This window comes from Excalfactoria chinensis, chromosome 6 (genome assembly GCF_039878825.1).
Source record: "Excalfactoria chinensis isolate bCotChi1 chromosome 6, bCotChi1.hap2, whole genome shotgun sequence".
Lineage (NCBI taxonomy): Eukaryota > Metazoa > Chordata > Aves > Galliformes > Phasianidae > Excalfactoria > Excalfactoria chinensis.
Genome location: NC_092830.1, coordinates 28,666,245 through 28,689,504, shown reverse-complemented (window position 1 = coordinate 28,689,504; position 23,260 = coordinate 28,666,245). Strand labels below are relative to the sequence as shown.

Below are 23,260 nucleotides of genomic sequence, written 5' to 3'. Positions count from 1 at the left end.
AAACATCTACACCTCATATCAACACTTGCTCTTGGGTTTTAATCTGGAAAATCTGTGTGGGTGCAATAGTTCATGCATCAGGCATGGAAATGTCTTAAAAAAGCATCAACTGCTTGTAGTGAACCAATGAAAAATGCTTTCTGACACTAGGAAAGGCAGGAGGCTGCCACAGGAGTTGCAGTGTTCAGCTCCCTGCCAGACATGCAAACTAAACCCTAAGTCAAACCCCTGCTTTGAATTAATTCAACCTAAATTTACAGCCTATGTCAAGTATAATGCTTCTCTTCTTATCTTTGCAGTTAAAGATGGACTAAGCTGATAATAGATTTGATGAAGCAACAATCATTTGCCAAATTGTGTAGTTGTGCTAACATTAATTAAGAAATATGGATAAATTATACTTAAAAATCAATGGGTGTAATTGCAGATAACTCCCAACACCTGTACAGATGAACCTCACACTGAAGTGTTTGACATGGAACCCTGTGTATGCCCCTCTATGTTGAGGTGCTGACACCAGGCAATAGCACCAACTCTTGACCACTGAAAATGACTCCCAATTGCAGACAGAGCATAAAGAAATCAGACTCACTTTACATTAAAGGTATTTTTCCCTCCATCTCCCCTTCACCGAGACTCTCATAAGCTTGAAGATAACAGGACACAAATCCCACTTCCTAGCACCTCATGCTGATAACTAGCAGAGACTACAACTGTGGCAAAACTCAGCCGACAGCCCTGGCCCTTTAGGAGCAGAAATCGGAGCTGCAAACCACTTGACTAACACTGTTTTAACGTGACATACCAAGACTCACAACCCAACTAAAACTAGTTTGGCATTTAGCAAAGTTAAACACAGTATTGTCTCTGTGAAGAATCGCTGCTCATTAGCAGAATGACAAAGCCATCGTGTTACTACAGCTGAACTGTGAGGAAGTAAGCCCAGCTTCGGCAGAGGGAAAACAAAAAGCTGTGTGTTTATTAAACCGACTTTCCAAATATCAACATTTGCTAAGGAGGTCACCATTACTAAATACAGTGCAATGCGTGAAGGGAAAAGAATAATCCTAAAAAGACAGGATGTTGTTGAAATTATTAAATCAGTATCGAGTGGATGGGAGTTTTGAGGCTTATAATTGTTTTGGAAAAAGTTCAGCTTTTAAACACTCATTTTTCATTCACTCTCCGCTCAGCTTATGAATAAAGCCAAACCAGACTGGGCTGGAAAAAAACAACCCAACTATCTCCACTGTAAGTCAAAGTGATGAGCTGATACATATCTAGCTACATTTTTTATGCTCATAAAGATAAGGTATTTTTAAGCCATCAAGCACAAGCTTGCTCCTGAACTAAGGGGCAATTTGAAAAATAAGCACAGTGTGGTGCAGACAAGGCAACACATTTAAATTTCATTCATAGGGATAATGCTGGCAAAATCGAATGATTTTTTGCCTTTTGGAAACAGTATTTAATCCTAAACTAGGTCCGTTCTCTGGTAGTTATAAGCTTATTGATTTAATATATGACAGTCTGAAATTTTAAATGAGCATTTCCAGCTTCAATTCCAACATCTTAACGTAATGGCTGAAAATCTGATGAGCATATCACAAGCTAGTGAATAATTACATCACCTCACATATCCAGAGCTGGTCTTTGTTAATTCATAATTAATGGAATAAGATAACAAGATCTGTACTACTAACTTATAACAGCCTGTTCGTGTCAACTGAGAAAGCTGAAAACTGACAAGTTTTTGTTGTTTAGTGCAATCCAGAGCTCCACGGCTTCCCTCCCACTGCTCGGCTGCATTCCCTCCCCAAAATTCCCTCTGGAAATGACAGCCAAGCTCCTCCAACCCCAGTTTACTCCGAGACTTTCCATTCATTCTGTCCTCTTCCTCCTCCCGCTTAGCATGAAATTTATCACACAGCCCAAGGAATTTGACAGAGAACAAGATACAGAAACTTGCCTGCTGCCAGACAACTGCTTCCTTGACAGTGGCACATGAAAGGGAAGGGGAAAAGAGCAGCGAGTCTTTCAGTGCTCTTCAACACCTTCCAGGTACTAGTGGAAAAACAGGGCAGCACCCATGATTTGGGATTTGAACTTCATGAAAAAAAAAAAAAATGTCTTTGAAAGATATATTGTCTTCTTTTCCTAAATCCAGAACAACATCTACAGAAATTCTGCGCAAACCCTGGGATCACCTATTAACACTTTATAAAGCTGCATGAATTTGGTTAAGCCTTTCTTGAGACAATGGATTACAGCAGGAGCAGCAGTTCTAGCAGTATCCCAAGATGATGTCTCCTCTTCTACTTTGAAAGCCTCCTCATCCTCCGTTAAGCTCTCCTCTTACAGTTTTCCATGGTGCTAAGGGAAGTGATGTGAGGGATCAAGTTTAGACTGGCCCTGCCAGAGGATCTTTGGTTTTGGCTCTCTTGAGAAGGAACAATCATCAGCTTGTTGCTGAAGATACCAAGAGCCAGGTCCTATTTTTTAATGGCAACCCATGTCAAAGATGTTTCTCACAAACCTAAACCACACACTGCTGTCATATGTGCAATAAAGCAACAGGAGGTACATACAAAGAAGTGCTTTTTCAGGATAAAGGCAACAACTGTAGAAACAAACAGGATCTCCTTTTGTCTTTTTTATGTTCTCTTTGATTACTTTAGCTTGCGCAATATATATCTCACATCGCATTTCATTTGTTTATGAGTATCTGGGCAGAGCTCCAGTGCTTTGATGCAACCGGTCACAGCACACAGCTGGGTTTGGGGCAGGCACCAGCGCCAGCACAGCTCGTGGCTGCAGCCAGTGCAATAGGAGCTCCAGAGTTTCTTTACCTGAACAGGCAAGCATGCCAACAAATAAGGAACACTAGTGCTAGAGAAGTACAGAAAAATACAACTCTTCATGCTATGTACAACTCTCCTTTTCCAATCAATGTGAAAAAGGAACGCCAAGTGCAGACAGAGCATGAACAAACATTACTGTCTGCGTTTACAAATGTTTAGTAAAAAGGTTAATTTGAAGACTGAGAGGCTTTCTTGACCTGAAACTTCTCATGCTAGTGAAAAAAAGCCTCAAACTGATCCACAGCAGAGAAGAGGGCATCAGATTACACCATTATTTTACAATGTGCATGAGCTGAGCCGCACGCTTAGTTTTGTTTTTGTTAGTGGACTGAGAGACCAATTTATTTTCACGAATATTTATTGGGAACAGGCATCTCAGGCAGAAATACATTTGAATCCCATATCCTGCTTTGTTATTCACGTATATGTGACTATCGAGTCTCTGATGTTTGAAGAGTCCTACCTGGGCAGTTAAAATGACCCAGATTAAAAAGCTGACTGGAAGAAGAAAGCCGTGAGTGAGGCTCAGGGCTCCATGGGGACAAGGAAGTCACGTTCAGCAGTATCCCAGGCCTCAGATCCTAAAGAACGGTCAGGGCTGGTAACTGATGGAAGGGGAAGGACAAGATTTTTGTGCCAGCCTGAAATGGCATATATCCAGGAGTAAATACTAATTTCCTGCTGCTAGAGCCTGAGAAGGAGCGAGGTTAAATGGATTTAGAGTCAATGGTCATCACAGTTGCCTGCCTGGAAGAGTGAGAGTTGGTAGGAAAACAGAGATCTACACTTTGTGTAGGAGATAGACGTGTTGAAAGATGTGTTGGGTGAAAAAAAAAAAATAGAAAATCACCCAAGTGCTTGCTTAAAATAGCTCCACAAGCACTACCTTGTCCCCATGTGGGCTCCAAAGGCCCAGGGCTTTATAGCACAAAGCCGCAGGGCAAGAGGCACGACCTTCATCCGCAGCATCACAGTCACCCTGCAACGGAACCTGAACCACATGAGCGTAAGCAGGGTAGGCCACTGGCACTCTGAGCAGGACACAGGCAAAAAGCTTGGTCAGCTCAGACATCAGTAAGATACAGTAATACATCAGTAGCTGCCCCAATCTGCCTTACTGCAGCCTTTTCCTCAGTGCTACATGTAAGGTGTTTAAACCTTACACCTTAAAAAGTTAGTAATGTCAACTGGAGCTTCATCCAAGAGGGACATCACCCACTGTTCTCAAAAACATAAACACCCACATCTTTACCAGCACCTCTTGACGGGTGCAGGAAGAAGAGAGGTGGACACAGCTGGCCCCACAGCTCAGGATCAGCACTATTTTACCTAAGCAAGCTCAAAGCTTTTGGGTAATGCCTCTGTGCACTTCAAGGCAGGGCTGAACTTTTTTTCCCCTCCCACTAAATCAATTTAGGCAAGAAATTCGGACACAGATTTACATTAATCTTCCATCTGACTGTATTTTTGAACCATTTGCTTTCAGCCCGGTCCTCAAACAAGGCAGGAAATCAGAAGAGGCTGCAGTTTCGCCATGTTCTCTCATTTTTACAATGCGATGCAGAGGTCTGGTGTGAGTGAGCAAACCCAAGCCCCCAGGTTACATTCTTCTTCATCTACCACCTTGCCTTTCATGCGAGCCCTGTTCATATTAAAGGGATCAGAGGCCGTCCTCAGGCAGCCCCTCTCTTTGAAGACAAACTCTCAGCACAGTTTAATGGAAAAGCCCTTACAGTGCAGGCCTTTGCCAAACTGCGCAGCAGGTTTAAACAATTATGCAAGACAGTGGATTTGGATTCCAGGCTCCTCTTGCTCAGTCTCCAGCTTTAAAAATAATATTTTTCTTTCTGCAAGGGCACTCCTCAAGTAAATGCTCCAAACAGTGACAATCCAAAAGGCATTATGGAAAAAAAAAAAAGCTTACACAGCGTACCACGTGTCATGAACAGAGAATCTGTTCCAACGCTGAAAAATTGAAAAAAATAATTATTTTTAGCGTGTGAGAATCGAAGAAAGACATTAGTGAATCCTGACAGCTTCAGACAGAGGGGAATCAAAGCTCTTGGGATACATTACACAAATGAGCAATGGCAAAGGAGGGAAAAGGATCCTATTCTTTTAACACAGAGCAATTAGTGATGTTTTCTTAAATGGCTGGGAAAGTCTGCAGCCTGGAGCCAGCCACATGTTACTTATCAGTGTTTCAGATGCAGGGCAAGTACGAAAGGCCATGTCTGGTTCCTTTTCCAATAGGGAAAAATCTCTTTTGAAGTCTTTTTGAGGGACTAATGGGGGAGAAAGTGTCAGGGAAAGGATCTGACAGGTTTTGCACAGTCAGGAGCAAGATGATGTCTGGAGTAAAATCTCCTGTCTAAATTGGGCAAGGAGATAGAAACCTCTCCTTCAGCACTGAGATGCCAGATAAAAATGTCTGAGGTTCACTTCTATCTCTTTTCCAGTCACACACAAATTCCTTCCCTAAAGTTCTTCCAGCTCCTGTTTTGCAAGGAGTAAGTACCATGCCTGCAGCCCAAACAGACAGACAGATGCTGACAGGGTGAGCACCCTAGGCACTGTAGAAGGCAGGTTTAATGGGGGAAGAGAGCACCTAAACCGAAGCTGAATGGCTAAGAAATTGCTCTGCTCCTTGAAAAGAAAGGCACCGCCAATGGACACACCACTGCCAACACCATTGCTTCACTCTAGGACAAGATTCCTCTCCTGTATTGCCAGTTCTGTGCAAGCAACTAAGTGGAGAAGTACTGCACCACCTGCCATGTCGGCATAACTAGCCTCTGCCAGGCAGGAGCTGGACACCCTGCATTTTCAGCAGGGCTGAAGGGCTGCTCTGCCCTTCTTTCACCTTCCTACCCTCTGCAGACACCATTCAAAAGGAAAACACCCATCATTTTTTTCCTCTTCACGAAACCAAAACAAGTCCTTGGTGTAAACAGTCTCTAAGAGATGTATTAAAAGTCTGGGAGACTATTTCTGTATGAACCTCACTTTTGCCTATAGCAGACAAGGTGTTTGCAAGGTGTGTAGAAGAACTTACATTCCAACTCAACATACAATCAGTGGGCACAGATAACTTTGCTGTACTCTACCCTCCTCCTATTAAAGCAGTTTCTCTTTCATGCATATGATTTTATTTAGGGAGATGGAGTTCAATGACTAACATCTGCTACAGCTCTGCCTGTCCCTCCTGCATTCCCCTTCCCTCTCAACAAACAAACAAACAAACAACACAAAGAACCAACAGTGTGGCAAACAAAAGAGATAAACCTTTTCCACCAAAATAAAGTAAATAAAAATAAAGAAGTCCAAGCTGAAAGCAATGCTGTGGCTTACCTGGGCTGCTGCTTTCCCCAGCTGTGATCACACTCAGCCATACAGGTGGGCAGCACTGGCACATACTCCTGTACTTATCCCAAAGTTAATAAACTATTTCTTCCCCCAGAAGTATTTTATGCAACCTCAGTGACATCAAAACGTGCAGATAAAAACCACAACTACTTTAATAAGACTACCTTAAAGTGGCAGCCCGCTAGCTCAGCCAACTCCCAGACCCCCAGTTAAAATCATTACGTCCAAAGACCAGCAAGAACACAGCCAAGAATTCAGGTAATAAAGTGCTTTAGGTACCTTGATTTTTTCCACAGCTCTCCTTGCTCTATTAATGCAGTTGACCTGTAAAGCAGAAGAAAGAGATTACTGACCTCTGGAAGGCTTTTTGGTATTACTGGAATATATTATACATTTAAAACTTAAAGCAGCATTCACACAACATTAGGTTTCTTGAACCCTTTCTTGGAATAGTTCATTGAATTACTTTGATTCTATACAATGCATTCTTCATATTAAGAAAAAAAAAACAAAACGAAACAATACCAAAAACCACAGTACAAGGAAGCCCCAAGGAGTGCCTGGGTGGGAATCCAGCCACTCTGCCTTGCACACACCAGGTTGCAAACAGAAACAAAATCAATCTACTTGCTGAATGCTTACAAGAGGGCACAGCCACCACAGCCCCTCTCCTCACCTCTCAGAAGCTGAACATCAGAGGAGCACAACTCCCACTGCACTGCTGAGCTGACTCTGACCAGGGCAGGAATAAAAAAAACAGGGGAACACAATACCTCTCTTTGAAGGCCAACAACTACGTAGCCGCTGGTATGCCAAGTTCATAAGGCAACAACTGCCTTTCACTGACCCCTTCCCACCACTGAGCAGCTATGGGTTTTCCTCTCACCTTCATCTTTTAACATGAAAGTAAAACGCGTAAATAAAACAGCAATTGTTCACTCTTGTCATTTTTTATCTTCTCTGTCTTTGAGCATAAATTATCTGCAGTCAAACCCATGAAAATCCATTTCCATCACCTTCCCTTTTCCCTCATCCACTCCTCTGACGAAAACCAACTATTTCCTGCCAGATAGGAGCCAGACTCCGGGATGTATCCATGCATTAAAAATAAATAAACAAATACAAGTAACATGTATTTTTTTAAAGACCTATACATTCTATGATTGCAAAGTAGATATTTTACTCATGGTGAAAACACTGAGCTCCATCTACCCATCAAGGACTTGTGCTGCTTCTTTCCAAACTGTGACCATTTGTGATCAAACTGTGACACAAGTGTGTATTCACTGAGTTTTAATGCTACTTCAACCATCAACTCTCTGTTGTTACTCTTGTATGACTTCAGTACACTATCCTCAAGCGTTACTATCCTCAAGACAAAACCAATGTGTGACAACTGTCATAAGATACTGCAAAATAAAAAAACTTCTCCACAAGAGTCAAAGTGAAATATTACTGCACGTGTGCTCAAACAGTCTGTTTCCCCTGAGTTATTGTGTTAAACAAAGTCCTTGCAATTGAACGTGGCAATAAATACAGCACTGTTTGCAACAAGTGCGTACTTCAGTGTGAAGAATGTTTTATATTCAGCATCACCAGTACAGGTACACAGCCACAGCACAATTCCCCTCACTTCAGACACAATAGGAATACAGCCTGGAGCCAGGAGCTCCCTGCAGGGCTGGGGCACATCTGCATGCTGGCAGAGTTCACAAAGCAGTAGTGCTGGCTGGGGAGGCAAAGGGATGGCCATTGGCACCAACACACCCTGTTGAGCTGAAGTGCTCTGCAGCATCAGGAATTTAAACACCGTAAACGTGACTGTTTATTCTCAGTATGAGTACGGTTTATTTTTCACCTACTTCACACTGGCTGCGATAAGAGAACGCTATTTCTGTGCGAGTCCTTGATCAGTTATTTTAAGCATAGCCAAGACACGGTTTTGCAGGCTGGCAGTTGTTTCTAGAGAGCTCTGAGTGACCACCCTTCAATATAAAAGTGTAACGTTCTCTCCAGTGCTGTCAAACAAGGGCCCAGCAACAAAAACCCACCTAATAATGATGAAATTACCTCGACATTTGGTGCCATGTCCTAATTCAGCTTAACTGGTCTGAGCCCACTCTTTCTACCCCTCAGGAGGGTAAGAGAAACTTCGGTTTCACTGAGCTTAGCACTGCACGTAGCCTTCATTCTCTAAGGTAATATTAATTAAATGCCTCTACTGCCTAAATGAAATCATATATCTAATAATGAAGGATAAAGATGTTATCAAGAATGGGAAAAAGATATGAAAAGGACTTAGAGGCACATAGTAAATATCCAGCTCAAACCCAGCTCTCAGTTCAGGAAAAATAACAGAAAGACATTCTTGGATAAATAAACTAGGAAGAGAAATTGACTTTAACTCAAGATGTGACAGCAGTAAGAAAAATACTGAACATGAGCTGCTCTGAAAAACTGGAATACATATGAATTAATGCATATGTCAGAAATGAGGCATATTACACAAATCCTGACAGGATACAGGAAGGGCAAGTACAAATTAAATGTTAGAAGCCTTCAGCCTACAGGACAAAAGGATTTGTGTGTCAAAGATACCATTTCACTACTTGAGAGCTTAGTGAAAGCCACTTGGTTATTTGAGAGTTTTCCCCAGTCACTCAGAAGTATTGTTTTAGAGCCGCATCCAGAAACCATGAGCAATTACTATGATGGATAGTAAAGGAACTGATGGGATATCCCAAAGAAACACTCTCTGGAACAAGAATACAATCTTCAGCTACTCATATTATAATGGTTGATCAGCGTACATTAAGAAAATACACTTCTGGTTTGAATCCAAACCTTGAGTATAAAATGCAAAGCCCTGGTAAATATTTAAAGGAATTCTGAGTTCTGAACTGGAGATTAGGCAATTTTTTTTTTCCTTTTATTTTTAATTTTTGTTGTTAAATCACAAACAAAACCATCAAAAGATTGTGCAATTCTAGAAGAGCCCTTAAGGAAACAATTGGGAATTTTTCATAACATGGTATTTCCTTATACCACTGACCACAGGAATGCAAACAGTTCCACCAAACAGAGATTTCTTCATTGGAAACAAGTGACAGTCTAACTACGTTTCCATCTTTTCCATTCTGAGCTCTCAGCATATAAAATAGATGATATAATAGGATACAGAAATGTCACACAATCACCACCAGGGTCACAAGATTTCTTTACTAAAACTCAGCACCTGAGAGGCTTTATAAGAACATACTTCCGAAGGGTTAGAGAGAATTACTGACCATGTTTGCCCAATCAGTTATTATTTTTACTGCAATTTCTACTCCTTTGTCGGATTTTCCCAAAACACTGTTATTGCCTCTATCAGCCAGAAACACAAAACCTCAACCAAAACTCAGTGAGATCAGTCAAAAGGCTAAATCACACAGCTTTCCCTGGCAGAGCTAGTAAGAAGCACCGCCATAAAAACACAGGTTGTTATTTACCTTCAACAGTGAAAGAAAAAATCACTACTGATCATATACCCTTTGCACCCTATACAACGTCATCCCCCATTAGTCTAATCAATAGTTTTCCTCTCCAGCTTCTCAGTTTGCTGTTACTTTTGTAATGCCTATCAACACTAGGAATTTTCCCTGAAGGCAGCTTCGATAAAAAGCACAAAGGAATGGGCAATGGCCCTCCTAGTATTGGAAACGTACTGGCATTCGGACTCCAGCATGATGAGAATAAGCACCACAGACACCCAAGGGAAAGGCAAGACAGGCCTCTTGACAGCTAATTAACAGTCACTCTATCATGGAAAAAGCAATTTACACTCCGTGTTGAGCTTCAAGCAGGGAAGAGAGAAATAGAGAAGAAATGAACATAATGAATGGTAAAACCGTACAGCATCATCAGGATTTAGAAAGGTAACAGGAATGCAAGGAGCTACACTGCATCAGCACACTGACAAACTTCTGTCATCACAAACGCAGCTCAATTAACTGAAGATTTTAATCAGGGCTATAACTGAACCTCATTCTTTCCACCGCAGCCGAAGCAAAGCAAGTGGGACAAGTCATAAAAACAGAACAAAACCAAAGCATGCCTCAAAGAGACCGCATTAATATCAGAAGGAAAAAATACCCAACAAAACAAAACAAACAGAACCCATGAAAGACAGAAAACTTTACATATTTAGTGCGTCAGACAAAGTCAAGAACTTTGGATGGTAAGAAGACAGAAAAACTAGAGATGTTACAAGAATTTCCTTGTGTGGGAGGCTGTTGACAATCTATGGCAGAGGGATTATTACACCAGTAGTCAAGGAAACCACTCTTAGAATTATTAGATTGGAAATTTTGGAATGCTCCGTTTTGGAGTGAACAGAACATGGAAAAAATTGCTCCATGATCCTCAGAAAGGAGGCTGGGAAATGGTTCTGGCCTCCCACACAGCCTACATGGCCAGGAAGGACATCTCCATGTGACAACACCAAATGTGGCCTTCTGTAGGAGTTACAGCTGGGGAAAGGGAGTGCTTCTTTTCAGCTATGGAATCACCTTTAGTCTTCAGAGGAGCTACAAAAACACTAAATCCAGTCCTCTACTAAGAGCATAAGAGGTGAATGTACCTGGATTACATAAAACCCCCATGGCCAGTGGGCTGCTCCCTCAGCCTCTGCCAGGCATTTTATTGCTCACAGATAGATCTGCAATTTACAGGAATGAACATCAAAGATATTACCGAGACTCACTCACTGGCCACCTAAAGTTCTACCAACAAGGCCCCTGCTCTTGGAAAATTCATCTTTTCGAATATTACAAACACATGAGACCTCCCCTCCTTTTCAGATGTTGCTGATGATTAAAGCATAAAGAATATAAAGAAGCAGCTTGGCATAATAACAAATAGTATACCAAAAAATATTTTTCCAGTTATTGCCTTAACTAGATAGCAAGATAAAATAACAAATGATACACTGAAGTCTGTGCCGAGATTTAGAAGAGAACTCAAAAGCCATCTTTTAGATTTATTATTGTCAGCATCCTAGAGGAAAACAAACACTAAAAGCTTTTCAATTTAATCTTACCAAGGATGCTATACAGAGAACTAGCCAGTGCTTAGGCTACCCAAACTATGCAGTTTGTAAGGCAAGGCAGCATTTAGGATACACAGCATATTTCCACAATTGGATCAGAGCATCATCAAACTATGCCAGAAACGATTTGCTGGTTTTGATTAAAAAGCACATTGTTTGGTTTGGGTTTTTTTTATACCATTGCAGCACTTAAATGCATGTTCTGAAAGACAAGAAACTACAAAGCAGAGCCTATGTAACAGTACTGCTCAGGCTGAAATTTCACTGCCATCAGTGGCAGCTTTGGTGTTAATGAGGAAGCAGGGCGTGATTATAGATAAATGCAACAAATCAAAGCTATTCAAGAATTTTTTAAAGGCTTTAATTATGAATACTGGCTGAACTAAATACATATGAAAATAAGATGCTAATTCAGATCTACCTTATTGTTTATAGCTTACTTTTTACTTCATTACCCTTGGTCATCTGGCTCAACGCTCAACAGTTCAGTGTTGCAGACAATAATGCTGCAGTCTGCAATACATCTTAATTACCTACAGTTTTTAAGCAAGTACATAAAGATCTTTTCATTCAGGTAGGATATTTTAAGTGCTGCATTATTACTTCAATTAAACTTTGTTCAAATAAAAGTGGTCCAAATAGTCAGAAATGGAAGTTATAGAAATTATCTGAATGGGTTTAGGGGTCTGGATGTCAGGCACAGCTCTACAGCCCTATCTGGACATGGGAAACATCACACGTGCATTGCATTTCTCTGCCTCCTGACTCCCTAGAAATGAGATTCAGTTGTGACTGAGATTGGGATTCATCAAACTGTGCTCATTCACATTTGTAAATATATTGCATCTCTTTTGGTGACAGGTATTTCAAGACAGAGAAAATACAAGTGCTAACTGCAGCTTCAAAAAGTTTGTCAAGGAGAGGTGGCCTGTGCTCCTTTATCCTTAATTACAAATAAATAAATAAATAAATAAAACGCAGGTGTTAAAGCTACACACAGTGCAAAATGAGTTTCCAGTTATGCCCAAGGTTTGTGTAATCATCACCAAAAAGCCATTTGGCATTTTCCAACTGCGGTCTAATGCTCTTGCCTACCTACTTTGCATGCTAATATGAACTTTCCCTGCTTTCTTTGCCCCAGGCTATGCATATTGTGGTATTCAGATTCTTTAGATTTTTAAATCTCTATTGGAAAAATAATTCTGTCTACCTTACGCTCTGTTTTGCAAAAGACACAGTATCGTGAAATCCTGGCATGACTCCTCATCTTTCGCTGTCACAGGTTTCCTGCTTTACTTTTGCCCTTGTGACTGAGCCTCATAGTCTACCGGTCTTTCACTGACAACTCCAACTCATTAGCTTTTGCTAAAATCTCATTACCCCGTAAGATTTCATCTACTAATATGCTGTGCTCCACATTTTAAAATTCATTCTTGGCTTCTTACCAGAAGCCAACCACTCCCACTGAATGGTTTCCAAGACCCTACTCTCAGCAATACACAGGCGTTCAAAAATGTGAAGAGTGCTAGAGGCATTGAGAAATCCTGCCCTCCACCCTTCACAGCTCCTTCACTGCTTTGTTCCTGCTCCTGCATTCAGCTTTGAATGCAATCCCCTGCACTTACAACTTCATCATCAGCCCTCTCCTGCCGCTGCCACGCGTGCTCTTGGTATGAGAATTGCCTATGAACATTACTTTGATTATGATCTCGTAGGCCTGGGAATTGTAAATACACCTTTCAGTTTACCCTAGGAAACAGTAATCAACACATTATCACACTAGATTTCCTTTCATGGTTTTTGCAAACTTTGTCACTCCACTTAAGAAAGGTTCATTCAAGATGTCCTTACTGAGAACCCATCCTTGATAGCTTGGACCACCTAGGCAGCCACTGATTCCTCTTTAATTTCATCTGTTCCTTTCACATGTGTTCTGTTTTTATTTCTAAATCATCACATCTACAGCAACTCCACACCTGCTCCAGCATGCACATTTCTCCTCCAGCTCTGATGTGGAAGTATACTCTCATTGTACTTAGGCAACATTATTACTGAGCAATTCCAGCAAGGTTACTGTGATTTCACATCTCCTTCAGATGCCGTCCAAACTTGTCTCCTACCACACCCCAAACAAAAAAGAGAGAAGTGGAAGGAAAAAGGAAGCCCTGCAGCTAAAGGCTGGAGGGAGGACTTTTCCTACACTCCATGCAGTGTGCAGCACAGCCTGTGTGCCTGTTGACTGAGGATCAGAACACATCTCACCATATAAACTTTCAATGTTCGGTGCTATTTTCTTCCTGTAATAATTTCTGGATAAAGTCATAGCTGGATTCATAACAACGGTGCTGCTGCAAAGGTAATAACCATCCCTGCACATAAAGACCTTTATCCTCAACTGCGAAGTACAAAACCCCATATTTTGTTGAAACAAGCTGTACTTGGAAGGTAACATTATTATTTCTTCATAACTGACCACCTCCATTGCTAAAAAAAACAAACAAAAAAACCCAAACAACCTAAAAGCACAGCAAGTTCTCTCTAATTTCTTTTTTCTTATTTATCAACAGAAACTTTTCCTCTCCATACACTGTCATTCAATCGCTATTGTGAAAGGCTCAGTCCAGCCCCAAACCTCAGGAAGAACAGAAATCAACCAGAAATCAACTGTGCTTTACTTTAAAAAGAAATGAAAAGGGGGGAGGGGGAGAAAAGAAAAAAGAAATGCTCTGTATCTGCGTTTTTGTCTCTCACTTATTCACCTCTGACTTCCACAAAGCTTAATTCATCCAACCTCCACCCTAACCCCTGGGAGCATCGTGTACTTTCCAGCCATCTGGACTGTATTTACTTTACTAAGAAGTTAAATTTGCTCATGAACAAAGAAAACTCCTTACTATCTCCCTGCCATGTCTGCACGGTTATTTTCTAAATTCTTACTTTCTCAAAAAGTTATTATGCCCTCTGGGGAACTCTCACAATCTTTCTTGCAAGCTCTATCAGGGTCACACAAGTTCTTCATTCACCATTTTCCAGTGCCGCTCTTTTTTGCAAGAGGAGAAATTTGCTTCTTTTCCCTTGGTTTTCATCTGCACTTCACAAGAGCCCGTACAAACAGCACTAAATCTCCCATGTAATAGAGCAGAACCGTGGCACTTGTACCAAAGCATTTATTTAGTGAAAGTGACAGTTTTACAAATGAAACCAGCCACTGCCAAAATAAGATCAGAAACGAGTTTTAAAAGGAACACAGAACAACATGTGTGTTTATAATCCTACTTATTGTGAGAGTCCCCTCCATAGCTCTGCCTTCTGCAGAGCTCAGCTCCCGTGCCTGCTCCTGCACCTTCGTCCCAACCACCAGGCAGCTGGGGACACCAACTTCCATCTGGTGCTATCCCTGCTGCTGTGTAACTCTTCCCTTTTGGTATGTTTTATAAGCCTGTTTTTCAAAGCACATTACCTTTTCCTACCAAAAGTAGCCCACAGTAGTTTACCATTAAAATCTATTCTGCCACTCTCCTCCACCCCTCCTGACATGCACCAAAAGTCAGCAGGAAGTTTCAACAAAAGCCAGGTTGGTGCCTTTGTTACAGACAAAAATCCTGAACGCCATCAGCCATGTGTGATGGGCAGCTGGATTTTAATTGGGAACTGAATGCCCTCCATGCTTTGCCATGCTTGACCCAAATGTCTGATTCATATAAAAATTTAATGCAAAGAGCTTATTTAATAGCTGTGATAAGGGGAAAGTGCTAATGTAGAACTCTACTATAATGTACATGAGGGAATACATACTTAAAAGGAAACAACTTCTCCAGGGATGACTACATAAAGACAGCAACTTGTTGTTTATTTTCTAGTAGAACCTCCAAACATAATTCAAAGATGGGAGCCTTGCGAGGCATAATGAGTTTTAATGACCCTGTCAAGTATTTCCTCATCTCTTCAATGGCTTTTCTGGAAAACCAGGGAGTAGAAGCTCAATTACAAACATGCAGGAGGCTGCACGCCACAATAAATTCATTAGAGTAGGAAATGCACGGCATCAAGATAACAGTGAATGAAAAACGTAACTCAACGTGCCCTCGTCAAATGTAACTACTGAAACAACTCACCAAAATACCACCATACATGAAACAAGGCAAGATAGAAAGAAATTTTCTTGAACCAGCAGAATTAAAGGGGCAAAGCAGAGAAAGAAACCCTGTCTATGGAGACAGGCCTTGACCCCGTATTAAACAAATACCCAAACATTCTGCCTCCTTGCAGTTGCTGTTTCCAATTTCTGGACAGATTCAATCTTATCCTTTCCCAGTTTTTTCTTCTCCTGTTTCCAAAACCCACAAAATCCCATCAGCATGAATAAACACGCTTTGTCATTAAAATCATCTGAAAAACAGTGAAGATGCAACACATCTCTGCTTTTGGGAAGCACCAACATGTTATTTATCAGAAACAAAACCCCAGGAGATCTGTTACCAGTTGAGCAATATCTCCACAAACAAAGATTTCTTTACCCCCCACCCCTTCATGTTTTCAAGCTGTGCAAATTTTCCCTAGAATCTGTAATATATATATTTTTTCCTTTCAAAGTGAAGACAAGGAATTTCATCTATTAGGCAACTGAATTGCCTTTTCTTGAGAAACGAGCTGGACATTTCATGCAAGCTATTAGAGATGCTCTATTGCAAGGAATGACAATTCTCAGAGCTTTATCAAGTGAATGGCAATCACAGCTTATGGCACTCTGTTCTTTAAAGCGTCTGAGTTGGAAAATGATCAGTAAGAATGGATTCACTGCCGTGTCTGCAAAGAAACATGGACTGATATATTCACACTTTGGGTGCATCAGCTTGATTTTATGTGTTTCTAACAGAAAGGATGCAAAACACTTTATTGCCAGTCTGCATCTATGGCATTAAATTAGTTTCTATGGAAATCTGATAGAATCTGGGGGAATTTTGCTTTTGAGCTGCTTTTATAGCAAATATAGCATCGGCTGCAGAAGGCACATGAAGCAAAATCCCTCCAAACTGATGAAGGTATTAAATGCTGAGCATCCTGCAGAAGCAGACTGGCAGCACCCAAGGAGTTGGACCATCGGCCTCATGGGTACACCCATGTGCTCAAGGCAAGATAAGAGGATGGGGAGCCTGTATGCAGGCCCAGCCTCACAGTTCCTCTTTCAGAGACAAAGTGCATTTCTCACCAACAAGGCAGAAAATATTTATTTTAAAGAACTCAAGGGGGCAGGTGGGAGGTGCTGGTGTCCAGGAGGTGTTCCAGTGGCCCAGGGATTTACAGTCTTAACCTGAAATGCTGGCTATGTTATCATAGGTGAGGATATTTTCTTATGCAATCCAAATGCAGACTGCATTTCAATGCCCATCGTTATTTGTTAAGTCAATGGAACATATTTTAGGCACAAAAAGCCTGAAAGAAATCCTTTCAATCAACTTTCCAAATTAATTATGCAAATGCTGTATTAAAGTGCTCAGATTATTTTTACTTCAAATTTATAAACCCCAGCACAGATACCCCGAGAGGGAAAGAAAGTAAATGCTTAGTTACATACAATGAATAATTCAAAAAATGACCTGTCACATGCATCACTCTGAATCTTAAGAATGATGCTTTTAGCTGTAAACACAACATGAAAACGTCAGATAACTTGGAACCTGTCACTGACAAGAACACATTCATTTAAGACCTTCTCTGTACTTAGTGATAGATTTCTATATATATAGATAGACATATATATTTAGCATTTTCCCCTGCTAAGTTTCAAAGCCTTTCCCTTAAAACATACCCTACATGATGTTCCAGGAGGTGTGAATAATTATAATTCCTCAAGTAGAAGAACACTGTCGTTCACTGCCTTGATAAAAAGAACACTAGAAGCAACAACATTCTGTTTGCTGATTCTTGAACAACAGCAAATGTTTTCCATATTGAAGACATCCATAAAGAAAGACTACACAGAAATTTCTATGATGAGGAGCACTTGCTGCTTTGGAGCGTGAAAGAAACTCATAGGTAAGCGCTAACTTCCTCATGTTTGCCTCGGGAAGGAGTCCCTAGCACACAATGCAGGCATGTTCAGCAGGCAGGATTTTCTTCGTTGCAAATCATGCTTTACATGACAACTACCTTACAGGCAGAAACTGATAGATGCATGAAAGGAAGGGAAGGTGCCATCAGATGAGAGCACCCAGAATGGCAGATGCAGAAGAATGACAGCCGCCCTTTGTACCTGGCACTGAAAAATTCCACTCACTATTGCCTGTGGTATAAAAACAAATTACTGCACACATCAAGCAGGTTTCAAGACAATGTTGTTATGTTTTTAATAGGACAGTTCTACAACTCAAGGAATTCCAGGTATTGATTGGGAAAGAGCAAGTGAAGAACTTCAGTGTCTATATGATGCCAGTGGCCATTTTGACTATAACACTAACTAGACTGTCTATCTGCTCTATGGAACATACATTAGTCCTTTTTTCCTCTCCATTCTCAAGGTTCAGTTTGAAGAACTTCTGCCACATATAAAAAATACAGAAGATACTAAATTTCATCCTGAAATTAGGCTAAATTTAAGTTTTGAGGAAATAATGATAATTAATACTAACGAACATAATATAGGAAAATAAATGCACTCCTTCTTAACTGATAGATAACTGGAATAGATTGAGGGTCTGTCAAGGAAAATACTGCTGGTGTACAGTTTGGTCTGGTTGATATCACCAAGCTGAGAAAAAAGACAGATCCTGTCAGACACTGCTGCAAAAGCCATTATAACAAAGTTTAGCTGATGCAATTCTTGTTTGTCATTCACCATAGAGATTCCAGTTTTGCAAAGGAGAAGGGAAAAGAGAAAAAATATAAGAGGACCGCTGAAAGTGTACATAAGAGGTACAGTCAATTTACAGAAAAAGTAAACAAGAATAATACCCAAATTTACTTACATTCAGAAGACAAATCCCTGTTTTGATGAATGCCTGGACAGCACGAAGCTTCAGAAAATTACTCAACTAGCTCAATTTATTTTGCCACCAAAAGCTAAAGGAAATTCTTATGTTTTGACTCAGGAAGAGACTGCATTTCACAATACACACATTATTGTCCAAATCCCTTAATCCCAACTCCGAATTGGTTGGAACGCTGCAGTTTTACATATGTCTAATATTCTCAAAAGTTTAAGTTATTGGGGGTAAAAGAACATGACCAGCTAACCTTTTTTTTCCCCTGTCAGAAAGAAAGCTCCTTTTTATTTTTTTTCTCCATTCAGTTATGAGACAGAGCATTATTTGCAGCTTAGTTAAGCTGACTCACTTCCCCAGGCTCCTCCAGCATAACTTTAACAAAGTCCATTTGGGAAGGAATTATTTTTCCTCCTTCAAAACTATAAGTCAAAATGGCATCCAAGCATACAGTAAGAATAATACAAATACACCCTATTGCTGCTTGAAATGGATGCTATTTAATATGATATGTCCCTCCCCCAAGAAAGTTGGTGTTTGATTTCAAGATCCCCTCCCACCTCCTATGTCAAGTTAAGCCACATAGTCCTCCCCACCTTTGGGAGTCCATCTTTCTAAAAGGATCATGAACTTCCAGCATTCATTGTACACGCATTGATCCCTTCAACAGAAAGTATTAGAGAAAGAAAACATGCACTGATCAAACACAGCATGACATGAAGCAGTGATGTAAGGCTGCACAAGATGAATGTCAGAGGTCAACATGACTTATTGAATTTGGGTCTAAAGTAAAATAGCTCTACAGAAGCATAACATTTCCTGGCTATCTGCATCTCAGTGAATTTACACAAGCCCTTTCCTTATCATTGCAAATCACTTCCACTCCTAAAACTGCTGGACCAGGGGAACAAAACAGTTGCTACACTTAAAACACTGCCATATTCAGTTACTTGAAAGAGCAATACACCGAATGAACTAATTTACTCCTTTGACTCAAGTCTGACAGCTGAATATTTTGCTATTGATTCTGGTCTAATCATAAGGTTTTTATCTACATTTTTCTTTTTACTATTAATAGCAATATTTGCCTATTCAGATTGGGTTGGGAAATGCAAACAGAGGCTCGTTACCTAGTTAAACAGAAAACCCATCCACTGTAATGTTACATTAAGTCTACACGGTACATAACACACCCTCTATATTCTTCCCCTACAGTCTTCCTGGCCATCCACTCCTTCCTCAGATTCTGTCTTTCTGCTTTTTTCCTATTTCTATTCTACAAAATGCACAAGATTGGATCTTTTTTTTATAAAAGCAATCAGAACTGTTGTCAAAGTTATGAATTGCATGTTGTAACATCATAGCATCTTAGAGTTAGCTCTTTGTTGAACATCAACCCATAGGCTTCCCAAAGTGGTGTTGTCATGTGCTTAGGTTTCCTATTTTAACATTTTCCCTCCAACTTACTTAGATTATTTTCATCCTTAGAAAGAGGAAGTCATTATGTTCAGAATGTTTACGCTAAATGAAAACATACATATTTCCATGACTGCTATTCAGTGACTGTTGGGTGGTCTCAATCTCAACTGAGTTTCTGACCCGCAAATGCTTCCCTTGGAGGAATTACTAAAGCCAGTAACAGTAAAGCTCAGCCTTAAGAGATCAAGGACTAGAAAGGTATAAACAATCAACTGTTGTAATCACAGCTCAAGATTAAAAGATTTAATTTTTTAATTTTTTTTATTTTTTATTTTTTTTTAAAGTTGAAAATACCCAGAAGAACCTCCCAAACATCTGCTTTCACTAAGTATTTAAATCAGTGTTTTCCCTGAATTGTATCAGAAGTTGGCTTGTGTTGCACATTTCTTGGGATGAGGTCAGTAACATGCATTAATGCTAGGCTTCAGTTGCACTAACAAGTGGATGAAGAGGGGAATCTATAGTCCATTGGCATCCTCCATTGGGAATCAGAACACTGCCTGAAGCTGCGTGTGATCAATCTCTCCAATGTACTCCTAAAGCATTTGAATTTTCCTTTTAAATTTGATAAGCGTAAGAAATTTTTACTTCGGTATTCCACAACAATACACTAATGGGTGTTCTACGACATAGGAGGTCTTTGTGGGCCACCTAACTGTACTCCTCCCCAGCCTAACAGAAAAAGCTGTCACTTGTGATTTGAGTTTATTGTCCATACTGATCCTAATATCCTGCTGCTTACCTTTCACAGATAAAAATTATATTCTAGGAGAAATCAAACTCAAGTCCATCAGCACAAACTTTCAATTGCTTTGTCAACAACATCCGTCCTTATCATGGGAAAATTCACTCCCTTTCAGACTCAAAGTTTAATTACTAAGTATTTTCAAGAACTCTCTTCTGAGAGGACAACTGCAAACCAGTTCCTCAATAACCATGGGCACTTTCAGAAAACCTGAAGACTCCTCCAGCTCTCCCACTTGCTTCCCGTAAAAAAGCAGTATTTGGACTTATCATCTGGAGAAGTCTACAAAAGTGCTGAGAACAGTTTCTGTGTATTTTGATGCTCTATGAATCACCAAGAATAGAACACGAAGCCAAAAAACTGTGAAGCACGCACACACACAAACAACAACTAAGACCTGGGAAGACCTATTTTAGACCAACCAAAATGTATCCTTGACATATCAGGAAGAGACCAACAGGAATTCACACATTATGTGAGACTATTTACATTTGTTTGGACCTACAAATCAATACGAGCATCAGGAATTAATAAAGCCAACAGTACAGAGCAGATCTCCAGGGACCAGCCACATCTGTTCAGCAGTGCCAAGCTGCCAGCTGGAGAGAGTCCCAAAAGCCTTTACAGGGTCATCATGCACAGCAAAAGCTCGTGCTTGGCTAAAACCTTCCAGCCTAGAAATAATAATAATAATAAAAAAGGTAATATATATTCTGCTAATTACATTAAGTAATTGAGTCATATTTAGCACTGTTAATTAGGATGCTCTATTTTAATGGCTCTAATAACCATAGTGTTCACATTCCTGTTTTGTTCTGGTATTGCAATAAAAATTTAGCCTAAAACAACATCATTTCATTACTAAGTGGAAAAAATAAAATGAAATGATGCTGCTAACAAATAATCTATTGAAAGTCCAAAGTAAGACACCCCGGATGAAGACTGTTAAGCACACAAGAGCATTTTATTTAAGTATAAATTGTGAGAATGTCCTTTCCCAATGACTGTTTAATCGGATCCTATCATGGGACGAAATATACGCTATTGCAGATGACAGCTGCCACCCTCCCCACGACATCCCTTGCTGGCACATAAGACCTTACAGGGCATAAAAGTTCTTGAAACAAGACACTATTACTGCACCAACCATCTGCTGGCCTATATGGAAACTTTCCCTTCCAAACATCCCTAAATCTAAAGTACAGAATCATCCATACACAGCCAAAAAATCCTTCAAACACACACATACTGATGGGCAGTACAGTGAGTGAAGTCCCACCACATACTTTCCTCCTGCTTTGGGGGTGTTTGCTGCTCATTGCCATTTTTGTTTCTAGATTTTCAGTTCTTTCTGCTTCTCACTAAACCTAACCTAAATGGCTGGTCTCTGCTGCAGCTCTTCACAAGACCCACAGAGATGGTGCTTTTCCCAAGCAAAGAAACCACCTTCAGATTATCATTAAGATCAACCTGTTGAAATCAGTCTGAGCAACTCAAGCCAATAACTGCTGCACAGTCTGTTTTGTTCAAAGCAGATCACTGCTTCCAAAGTCAACTCTTAGCAGCAAGCTGCACTGAGGGTTGCTACTTATCCTCAAAGGCACAGAGCCTTCAAGGTCTTGTCATTGCATACATTCATGGTTTTTGAATCCATGCGATGTTTCAGAGAAGCATCAATACTGCAGTGCCACCACAGCACATGGAACCCAACCTATGAAGGCATCTGAGATTATAAGGCTCACATTCAATTGCCAATTCAGCTCCTAACTTTATATTCATTTAAGCAGAGCTCATTACCCATATTACACCAAGCCACTCATCTGGGAATACAGATGTCATTTGCCCACCTCTGTAGTGTGTCGTGAAGTTTTTATGATGAAGACATATTTCATCTTGTGGTGCTATATAAATAAGCAAAGTATTATAAACAATCATTTTTATCTGACTGGGGTTATGTCATATGGTTTGCTTTCTTTATGAAAGAAAACATGTACATAAAGTGTAACCAGATGCTGTTGGCAAAGGGTCTGCTTAATATGGACTCATTTCTAAAAACACGATTACAGATGTGGCCTACATCCTGAACCCAATGTTTAAGGGAAAATTCTCTCTATATGTAATCTTTTAACTTGTCTTCTATGTTTTTTCCAACTCTCTTACACAAAGTTTTTAGAGCTGGAACATTAAAACACCCTCACCTTCTCACAATTCCATCACAAAAACAATTCAAGTGTACCCTTACCTATGAAAAACTGAACATGCTGCTTAGGAAACATTGTTATGTAGCAGTCTAGTCCTGCATCCGCTCTGAAAAGAGAAACCTTCCAGGTGAGAACTAAGCTTGGACTGAGCTTCTTCACTACCTACTTCCCTAGCACTGCCCCAACTCATGAGCTTATTTTGAGAAGTCCATTAGTGGATACTATAACTCTACTCATGGAAGCAGGGAAACAAAGATACTTCAATCAAATATTTGTAGCACTTTGAGTTAAGCAGAAATTTATCTGATGCATACCTAAGTTTTAGATCAATAATGACATTTAAAATCTCTCAATAGAGCTCTTGGCTCTGAGTTGAAAATCAGTTAAGTTCTACAGAAGAACTTGGATCTTCGTCATGTACTGATTTATAAAATATTATCACCTTAGGTCACAGAAGTTTTATTCAAGCTCATTCTCTTCTCAAAACAGGGTAGAAACAACTCAGGAAACCCAACTGTATCATCCCACATGTAAAACAA

The 23,260-nt window shown here is 40.2% G+C and overlaps 1 protein-coding gene across 2 annotated transcripts in view; it reads right to left on the bottom strand.

Moving 5' to 3' along the window:
* The window catches only part of ADD3 (adducin 3), an 87,711-nt gene that overhangs the window by 50,821 nt on the left and 13,630 nt on the right, over positions 1-23,260 (bottom strand). For both annotated transcript variants that reach the window (XM_072339535.1, XM_072339538.1), the window contains exon 2: positions 6,507-6,551. The gene's annotated coding sequence lies outside the window, so the exon portion shown is untranslated. The remainder of the gene's footprint in view (positions 1-6,506; positions 6,552-23,260) is intronic.